We start from the raw sequence: 10,587 nt of genomic DNA on the forward strand, positions 1-10,587 counted from the left end.
CCAAGGGACTCTCAAGAGTCTTCTCCAACACCACAGTTCAAAAGCATCAATTCTTCGGTGCTCAGCTTTCTTCACAGTCCAACTCTCACATCCATACAAGACCACTGGAAAAACCATAGCCTTGAGTAGAATGGACCTTTGTTGGCAAAGTAATGTCTCTGCTTTTGAATATGTTATCTAGGTTGGTCATAACTTTCCTTCCAAGGAGTGAGCGTCTTTTAATTTCATGGCTGCAATCACCTTCTGCAGTGATTTTGGAGCCCCCAAAAATAAAGTCTGACACTGTTTCCACTGTTTCCCCATCTATTTCCCATGAAGTGATGGGACCAGATGCCATGATCTTAGTTTTCTGAATGTTGAGCTTTAAGCCAACTTTTTCACTCTCTTCTTTCACTTTCATCAAGAGGCTTTTTAGTTCCTCTTCACTTTCTGCCATAAGGGTGGTGTCATCTGCATATCTAAGGTTATTGGTATTTCTCCCGGTAATCTTGATTCCAGCTTGTGCTTCTTCCAGCCCAGCATTTTTCATGATATACTCTGCATATAAATCAAATAAACAGGGTGACAATATAATCGGGCTTTTAGAATTTTTAAATTCTAATTCCTTTAGAAGGTACTTTAAGGACATTTTAGTGTGGACATACAACAATCCTGAGAGGTAAAGAAGCTGGTTCTTACTAACCATATTTCACAAATCCTGAGAGGTAAAGAAGCTGGTTCTTACTAACCATATTTCACAAATTAGGAAACTGAAGTCAGATCAGTTAAAGGCTTGTATGGGGTTGCAAAGAGCCGGACACGACTGAGTACATCCACATCCACACACACACACACACACGTTGTCCTAATTAAAATAGCCAGAGTTTGTTTGGCCAAGCAAAAGGTTCAGTTTGATCAATAGTTTAAAATGGGTTGTATTATTTTGCTTTATTACAAGGCTACATGAGTTTTTTTTTAATGCAAAGTGTTAAAAATATATTTCTCCACAGGAAGGAATGAAAAGTGATCTGCAATCTTCCCTTGAAGATGGCCATCATCACAGGCTGTAAATTTCCTCCAGTGCTTTGAAGCCGCATATATAACACATGTACAGATAGAAGTTACTTTTACAAAAAGAGGATCATATTACACACTCTATTGTTTATTTGCTCATTTATTTATTAGTCTCTCAGTCGTGTCCCAGCCTTTGTGGCCCCACGGACTGTAACCTGAAAGTCTCCTCTGTCCATGATCCTCCAGGCAAGAAAGAACGCTGGAGTGGGTAGCCTCTCCCTTCTCCAGGGCGTCTTCCTGACCCAGGGACTGAACCCAGGTCTCCTGCGTTACAGGCAGATTCTTTACCATCTGAGCCACCAGAGAAGCTCTATTTATTTGTTTAAATGTTTTTATTGTAGTAAAAAGTCACATAATACAAAGCATCCTGTTTTTTAAGGTTTTTTGTGTGGACCTTTTTTAAAGTCCTTGTTCAATTTTACGATACTGCTTCTGCTTTCTGTTTTAGTTTTTCAGTCATGAGGCATGTGGGATCTCAGCTCCCTGACCAGGAATCGAACCTGCACCCTCTGTATTGGAAGGCAAAGTCCAAATGATTGGACCACCAGGCAAGTCCCTAAAACATCCTGTTTTAACCATGTTTAACCATGTGGTTCAGCGGCACTGAGCTCATTCGCGTTCTGCTTTTAATCACATATCTATATGACTGTTATTTCCTATCAGAGTACCTTACTATATGATGCATAATTGTATATAATTAATTATAAAATGTTTTAAAAAGCATGGTCCATGTCCTTACAGACTAAGCTATAATAACCACACACACACAAGCCAGTCAGGACCATTATTTCTCTAAGTGTACCACTGGGCAGACCTCCAAGTCTGGCATTAGTCGGCATTAGTTGCCAAGGAGCATGGTGCAAAAAGTAATACTGAATGCAAGAAGCAAGAAAAAGAATCAAGTCTACATGGACTTAGTAAAAAACGAGATTCCCTCTGTATCTGAGCAGAACTACCTTCCTGGGCCTTTCCGACTGTCTCCTAGAGGTTTCCACCAGCAGGCCCCCGGGTACCAGACTCCACACCCGCGTGGACGACACGGGGCTGGTCATCTTTACCCCTCACCCCCCTCCTCCTCCTGGCTTCTCGCCCTTTCTCTATCAACAGTACCACCACGTTCCAGGAACAAATCAGTGAGAGCGTGTTTGAGGCCCTTGGTCCCTTGCTATATAGTTAAGACTTTTGTCCAATAGAGCAAATACTGTGTTACCATCAGAGAGACAGAGGGGGACTCCCAGGGGCAAGGGCCTAAAGCCAAGCTGTGTGTGTGCACACCATGGTCCAGGCCTCTGCACAAGGCCTTCCTGGATTGTGAGTCTGATCTAAGAGGCATCCGGTGGAGGATGAGAACCGTGGGGATGCAGTCGCTATGCATCTAGAGGTCGTGCTCCCTTTGTGGCCTTTTGATGACACTGTTCTGTGTGCTTCTTAATAGATAATAAGCTCTTTCAGGGGAAATGGCCACCCATTCATCTTCATATCCTAGAGAGCACTTAACATAATCCATTGCTCATAGAGGACACCTGATAAACATCTGTTGAACTGGGATGAACTGAAGCTTGCGTCCTAACTTTCAGGTTATTGAAATATACAATAATAATGTCTGAAAGTGAAAGTCACTCAGTTGTGTCTGACTCTTTGCGAGCCCATGGACTAGTCCATGGAATTCTCCAGGCCAGAGTACTGGAGCGGGTAGCCTTTCCCTTCTCCAGGGGATCTTCCCAACCCAGGGATCAAACCCAGGTTTCCTGCATTGCAGGCAGATTCTTTACCAGTTGAGCCACCAGGGAAGCCCTAATCACTTGTAATTCCAAAGTTGATGAAGAGGAAAGCACCAGGCCCAGTTTCCTGAGCATTCATTATGTGCTCAGGATGGTGAATACATTTTCCATCTCACAGCAGACCTGTGAGACTGGTTTGTCAGATTCACATTTTCTATACAGTAAACTGAGGGTGAATAAGCTCTTCAATCATGTATGGATGTGAGAGCCGGACCATAAATAACTCTGAGCACCGAACAACTGATGCTTTTGAATTGTAGAGCTGGGGATGACTCTTGAGAGTCCCTTGGACTGCAAGGAGATCAAACCAGTCCATCCTAAAGGAAATCAACCTTGAATATTCATTGGAAGGACTGATGATGAAGCTGAAGCTCTAATACTTTGGCTGCCTGATGCGAAGAGCTGACTCATTGGAAAAGACCCTGATGTTGGGAAAGATTGAGGGCAGGAGGAGAAGGGGGTGACAGAAGATGACATGCTTGCATAACATCACTGACTTGAGGACATGAAGTTGAGCAAACTCTGGGAGATGGTGAAGGACAGAGGAGCATGCTGCAGTCCATGGGGTCACGACTGAACAACAACAAACTTCTTTAAGTCTACAAAGATGGAGGGTCAAGGGAGAGTCAAGGGAGAATTGGGGCTCTTATTCCAAAGTGTGAGCCTAACCACCAACCAATAACCACAGTGGACATCAGTGATGTGTTTTCACAGCTACCCTGGACCGGTTTCCCTAAAGACATCATCATTTTCACCAAGACATTCATGTCCTCTTGAATGACTTCCCTTTGGGACTAGCTGGATGAAGCCTGAACACATATTATCTGTGGCTCAGCATCAGGCTGTGAGCTGAAAAATATAACAGGATCTAGGGGCCAAAACAAACATTGAGGTCACCAGCGTGAGGCCAAGACAGGGGTAGAGTCAGGAGCTGACAGGAGTTGAATCCGAAAGACAGCAGAGCCGGGAATCCAACTTGGAACCGACAGGAGCCGACACACGGATAGGCACGAACCCCAGAGAGGCCAGTGGGAGACTCGGAAACAACAACAGCAAGGATCCAGCAAGGATCCAGGATGCAGACAGACAGGATAGGCAGGGGGCCAAGTGCCAGCAGCCCCAAGGCCAGAGCCCAGCACAAGCCATCCCCGCCCCCTAAACGTGCTAGGTGTTTCTGAGAAGCCAGGATGCGGCGTTGAATGTTATCTGACTTGGGACTTTCGGGGAGAGGTGAGCGGAAGGTCTTGCCTGAAGGGGAGGGAGTGGGGAGTGAGGTGGCTCAGCAACTTCTGATAATTTATTGTCACTTTCCCTAAAGCACATGGCAGGACTGAACGTGCACAGCAAGTACTCCACAAACACTCACCGGTTCCCTGATCAATGGTGGGGACTTGCTCATGTGTCCGTTTTTCTCTGATGTGTAGGTGTGGGCTAAGTCGCTTTAGTCATGTCTAACTCTCTGTGACCCCACGGACCACAGCACACCAGGCTTCCCTGTCCATCACCAACTCCCAGAGCTTACTCAAACTCACGTCCATCGTGTTGGTGATGCCATCCAACAATCTCATCCTCTGTCATCCCCTTCTCCCCCACCTTCAATCTTTCCCAGCATCAGCGTCTTTTCCAATGTCAGTTCTTCGCATCAGGTGGCCAAAGTACTGGAGTTTCAGCTTCAGCATCAGTCCTTCCAATGAATATTCAAGACTGATATCCTTTAGGATGGGCTGGTTGGATCTCCTTGCAGTCCAAGGGACTCTCAAGAGTCTTCTCCAGCACCACAGTTCAAAAGCATCAATTATTTGGTGCTCAGCTTTCTTTATGGTCCAACTCTCACATCCATACAGGACTACTGGAAAAACCATAGCTTTGACTAGACGGACCTTTGTTGGCAAAGTAATGTCTCTGCTTTTTAATATGCTGTCAAGGTTGGTCATAACTTTTCTTCTAAGGAGCAAGCATCTTTTAATTTCATGGCCGCAGTCACCATGTGCAGTGATCCATCAAGCCCATTCAGGTGCCCCTTTCTCAAACTAGCCCAGCAAGTCAAAAATTACTCCAAGGGGGCCAATTCCTTGGCAGAGGGCTGGGCTGAGCCCCGTGGGAGGAAGAGCATTCTGTTTCCCACACCTGGGTAACCAGAAATGCCATACTTCTTTGCCAGCAAATAGGTGGATATCCCCTGCCTGATTTAGGAGCAATACAAGAATTGGCCAAGATGTTAGGACTTCAAGCAGCAGTAGGGAAGTCATTATGAGCATAATCAAAACTGGATATTCCCAGAAAGCATCACCCCACTCCATCACAGCATCCCCAACCACACCTTCTTTCCCAGATTAGAAAAGTCATTAGATCACATCATTGAATTTCCCCAAAACTCCAAGTTACAGCTGAGCGTCAAAATTCAAAGCAATTATTCACTCCAATCAGGACATTTCAGATATCTGAAATTCCCCAACGGGTCAGACCAGACCAGATGCACTCTGCCCTTAGGGATCTCCAGGAGGCTGCACTTTATCTTTGGCAATTTTCACCTGTACCCTTAGCTCTCAGATTGCCTGACTTAAACTCACTCTGCTTTTTCAAATGGTAGCCACTGACCAAAATCACCAGGACAAAGCCTAGTTCTCATTGTGTTTGAAACACCTACTATTTATTTTTCAATCCCAAAGGAAGTCCACATTGAATATTCATTGGAAGGACTGATGCTGAAGCTGAAGCTCCAATACTTTGGCTGCCTAATGCAAAGAACTGACTGATTGGAAAAGACCCTAATGCTGGTAAAGATTGAAGGCAGGAGAAGAAGGGGATGACAGAGGATGAGATGGTTGGATGGCATCACCGACTCAATGGCCATGACTTTGAGCAACTGGGAGATAGTGGAGGACAGGGAAGCCTGGTGTGCTGCAGTCCACAGGGTTGCAAAGAGTTGGACACGACTTAGCAACTAAACAACAACAATATTTATTTTATGATATAAAAGGTGTAGAGCCTTAAATGAAATATCCCCCTGTATAGGTCTCTGTGTAATAATATCACCTGTAATTCTTTCTGCTTGGTGTTCGGTAAATGCTCCCTTTCTGCCAGAGAAGAAGATAAACCTTCAAAACCCATGAACAGAATACATATTTTTAGACTAGGTTATTTTAATTAGTGGACCCTCTATCTTTCATGGATGTTGTGATCAAATCATTATTCTCCATAATGGGATTTGTAATTTAATGATTTTAGGAGAAAAATCAACCCCTTTGCACACACGCTAAGCTGTTTAAGCCATGTCCAACTCTTTGTGGCCCTATGGACTGTAGCCCAGTAGGCTCCTTTGTCCATGGGATGTTCCAGATCAGAATATTGGACAATTTCCTTCTCCAGGGGATCTTCCCAGACCAGGGGTTGAACCTGCATCTCTTGCATTGGCAGGCAGATCTTTACCACTGAGCTACCCAGGAAGCCCATGGTACCATGTACAGAAAGCCCAAATAACAAAAGAGCGCAGAAACTGGCCAGAAGGATAAGCAGATCCGGAGAGAGTGCTGGAACTAAGGGTAGCTGTCAACGAGGCCTGGGGTTTAGTGTAAGTTTTCTAAAAGCAGAAAGTACTGATCCATTTCTCACAGGCCCACCTTGTGCTGGCCCTCCCCACGCCCCTCCCTACTTGAGGTCTCTGTCCAAACACAGGAGCCAATGAGCGGGAGCCGTCCTCTCGTGACCACGCCCACCGAGCACCCAGATGGTCATGCTGCCCTGGTGGATAGATCAGGTATGTCCATTTTCTTGGCAGATTTTTCTTGGCTCTTAGCTCTACGTTTTTAAAAGCTATTCTCAACCTGCAGAGTCAAATGGCTCTTGGTTTTATCTTTTTAACCTACTGCCTCCTAACTTTGGGAAGAATCCTCCATTTCAATCATTTTATGGCTCTTTGATACTCTTTTGCTGCTTAAAGACCCTCTGGGACCCCTCTGCTCTCTGAAAGCTTTCTCTGTTTGCCCTTTGCACCAGCGTCTCCTCTTGGGAATTCAAAAATCTTGTAGCTTTCCCAAGTACTCAGGGCATGGCAGCTCGTAAACCAGGATTCAAAACAACAACAAAAATCTATGCCTTTTTATTTTCTCCAGTTCACTGGGCTGCCCTATCGTGGAATGACATCAATAATTCATAACGATCCTCCAAGGTACTTTAATAATGCAAACCACACTAATGAAACACTGTAAGTCTAGTACTTCACTAATGACCACACCTGGTCACAAAATTAATGATCTCCCTGAACTCTTCATCCAAAAACATCCCACAGTCCCTGATGGTTTTAAGATATCCAGAAGCTTCGCCCTTCCTCACAGCCGGTTTGCTGGCTACTCTCAGAAAGTACACAGGGCCAAGACAGGAAGTGTGCGCTTCAAACTGGAAAATTACAAATACGTGAACCTGCTTTTGAAATTCCCCTTTGCCCTGGACTGGAGCCAGAACACGAAGTCTTACACTCCCAGCCATGCATGAAGGATGTTTGGGAATTTTTCTAATCCAGGGGCCACAGGAGCTTTTCATGTTGACTTCCAGGGAACGAGGCTCCGGAGTGCAAGTGTGTCTTAACCCAGTCTGATTTTTACCTCTTTTTAATTTATTTAAATGTGTCCTAACAGCTACCACATCTGCTATTTTATTGCACCTGCCTTTTTATTTATTTTATTCTTATCCTATTAAGAAATGCTTCCCATGTGGCTCAGTTGTAAAGAAGCCTCCTACCAGTGCAGGAGACCCAAGTTTGATTCCTGGGTCAGGAGAAGACCTCCTGGAGAAGGAAATGGCAACCCACTCCAGTATTCTTGCCTGGGAAATCCCATGGGCAGAGGAGCTGGCGGGCTACAGACCGTGAGGTCGCTGAAGAATCAGATGTGACTTCTCTACTAAACAACAACACTAAGAAACAGGATAAAAGATTCAAGCTCATCATTGAATTTTTCAGTAAAGATTTCAATCACAAACCTGCAACCAAAGCAAGCTCTGGAAATGAGGCATTCTTCAAAGACAGGTCAAAGCAGAAAACCCACCAAATCAGACAACTCACCACAATGAGTTTATTCGTGTCAAAACATATTAGGAGCTTATTAATATAAAAACCCTGGGTCGACTCTAAAGAGCTGTGCCAACATAAGACATCATTTTAAGGCCACAATAGAAGATCCAGCAGGGACTCTGACCTCAGCGTGCTGTGCAGCACGTGATGCAGCTTTGGCAGGCACACAGGGTGGTGGTTTTTTTTTTTTAATTATTACTCATCGTTGTTGAGAGGAAGAATCCATGGACTAACTGTCGGGGGGCCAAACACTACCATTTGATGTGGCTTTACCAGGAAAGACTTCCAGTTTTCTCAGCCTGCTTCCTGTCCCCGCACCTCGGGCTCAGAAGTGTCACAGGATGACTAGGTGATGTGTCTCTTGCGCCGTGTGTGTGCAGACCAGCATGTGGAGACACCACCCTCTTCTTTGAGGAATTTACACCAAAAAGTTGGTGAGGAAGGAGCAAAGCTGAGTGTCAGAGTTGATTTCCAATCAGGATATCCCACCAGGCAGCTGGCCAGCTTCCGCTCCTTTGAATTCAGCCAGAAAGACATGAGCTTCCTTACAAGTGAACACACAGCCTTTGGGCGTGACAGTGGATGTCCGCCGTGCACAGGACTCCGAGTCATTCGGTAACCAGTGAACTCCTGCCGGAGACTTTGGTTCCCCAGTGAAGTCTGAGTACTCAGAAGGGCAGCCTTAAGCTGCCTGGTTATTCTCCTTAGATGATTCTCTTTTCGATATTTTAGCCTTAATGATGATTCTCAGGAAGAGTATATATGAGACCAGGCAGACTCATACACTGTTCTTTTTTTGGGGGGGGATTTTTTTTCTTAACATATATATTTTATAGATGAGCTTCCCCGGTGGCTCAGAGGTTAAAGCGTCTGCCTGCAATGTGGGAGACCTAGGTTCGATCCCTGGGTCAGGAAGATCCCATGGAGAAGGAAATGGCAACCCACTCCAGTATTCTTGCCTGGAGAATCCCATGGACGGAGGCGCCTGGTGGGCTATAGTCCGTGGGGTCGCAAAGAGTCGGACACGACAGTATAGTTGACTTACAATATTTCAGGTGCACGGCAAGGTGATTCAATTATGCATATACACATAGATTATTTTTCAGATTATTTTTCCATTATAGGTTATTACAAGATATTGACTATAGTTTCCTGTGCTATACAGCAAACCTTTGTTGCTTGTGGCATTTCTGTTTTTTAATTAGAAATCTATTCATACTAAGTAAAACAAGTAGAATCGAAATGTCATAAATTTGTAGTTAGGGAAAACCTTAAGTTTCCTAAAATATATATTAATGTACTGTTTATATTTCTGTATACAAATAAGGTTTTGTGCTACACTTGAGAAAGGCTTGAGAAGAGCATGAAAAAGGAAGAGATGGGAAAATTGGAAAGCATAAACTCAGTGAAATGGGAGCTGCTGCTGCTGCTAAGTCGCATCAGTCATGTCCGACTCTGTGCGACCCCAGAGACGACAGCCCACCAGGCTCCCCCGTCCCCAGGATTCTCCAGGCAAGAACACCGGAGTGGGCTGCCATCTCCTTCTCCAATGTATGAAAGTGAAAAGTGAAAGTGAAGTCGCTCAGTCTTCGACTTAGCGACCCCATGGACTGCAGCCTACCAGGCTCCTCTGTCCATGGGATTTTCCAGGCAAGAGTACTGGAGTGGGGTGCCATTGCCTTCTCTGAAATGGGAGCACTGAATATGAAATAGAAAAAGTGAAACAAACGAGATGCAAGTCATAGATCGTCATGAAGTCCAGTTGCTTTTAAACATGGCTGCTCGTTAGAAACACATCTGGAGCTTTGGAGAAAAAAAAGTGGAAATGCTATTTAAAATATTCTTAACTTTTAACATAGAAATCCTACTTCTGGGGAATTCATCCCAAGTAATCATTTGTCATGTCACAAAGATGTGCTATAAGAACCTTTTATAAAACAATTAATAAGAGGGAAGAATCGAGAAGCACCTTCTGGACCCAATACTAAGGGCCAGGCACAAGGATGTGTCTGTACAGTCACGTGCTTTGCAGTTATTGAAGGATCATCATGCTTAGTCAGAGGAAGAAAAGCAAACATGTTTCCATTTCATGAGTTTACATATTTGGTGAATTTTATGTGTTATGTAAATTTATGTAGTGTGTGATTTGGATGTGTAAAGGAAAGACTGCTGCTAAGTTGCTTCAGTCGTGTCTGACTCTGTGTGGCCCCGTAGACGGCAGCCCACCAGGCTCCCCCGTCCCTGGGATTCTCCAGGCAAGAACACTGGAGTGGGTTGCCATTTCCTTCTCCAGTAAAGGAAAGACAGACACACACAAAGTCTATTCCCCAAAATGTAAACAGCATATGCTTTTCTGAATGCTAGAATTAGAGATGATTCTCATTTTCTTCTTGCTTATCTACATTTCCTTCATGAAAGCCTCTTATTTTTATAATAATGCTTAATAGTGCTAAAAAAAACTAGCAACCCAGAGAGGCAGAGGACAGTTTTTGGTTTGTTTTGGTGATTAACACCTTTTAATTTTTCCTCTGTTTCTGGTTCTTATTGGTTTTTTTGTTTGCTTGTTGTTTTATAGGTCAGGCTATTCAAGATAACTGTAGCCTCACAAAGGGGATTTCTCCCAAATAGAGTTCCAGATTATACTGTTTTGTTCATGTTTTCCTGCTGACCTGATGAAGTTATCCT

At 44.4% G+C, this 10,587-nt stretch overlaps 1 long non-coding RNA gene across 2 annotated transcripts in view; it reads left to right on the forward strand.

Annotated features, from left to right (window-relative positions):
- The window catches only part of LOC132343137 (uncharacterized), a 19,004-nt gene extending 8,695 nt beyond the window's left edge, over positions 1 to 10,309 (forward strand). For both annotated transcript variants that reach the window (XR_009491845.1, XR_009491846.1), the window contains exons 2-3: positions 1,502 to 6,591; positions 9,230 to 10,309. This is a non-coding gene — a long non-coding RNA (uncharacterized lncRNA). The remainder of the gene's footprint in view (positions 1 to 1,501; positions 6,592 to 9,229) is intronic.
- Positions 10,310 to 10,587: the final 278 nt, after the last annotated feature.

This window comes from Bos taurus, chromosome 19, assembly GCF_002263795.3.
Source record: "Bos taurus isolate L1 Dominette 01449 registration number 42190680 breed Hereford chromosome 19, ARS-UCD2.0, whole genome shotgun sequence".
NCBI classification, from domain to species: Eukaryota; Metazoa; Chordata; class Mammalia; order Artiodactyla; family Bovidae; genus Bos; species Bos taurus.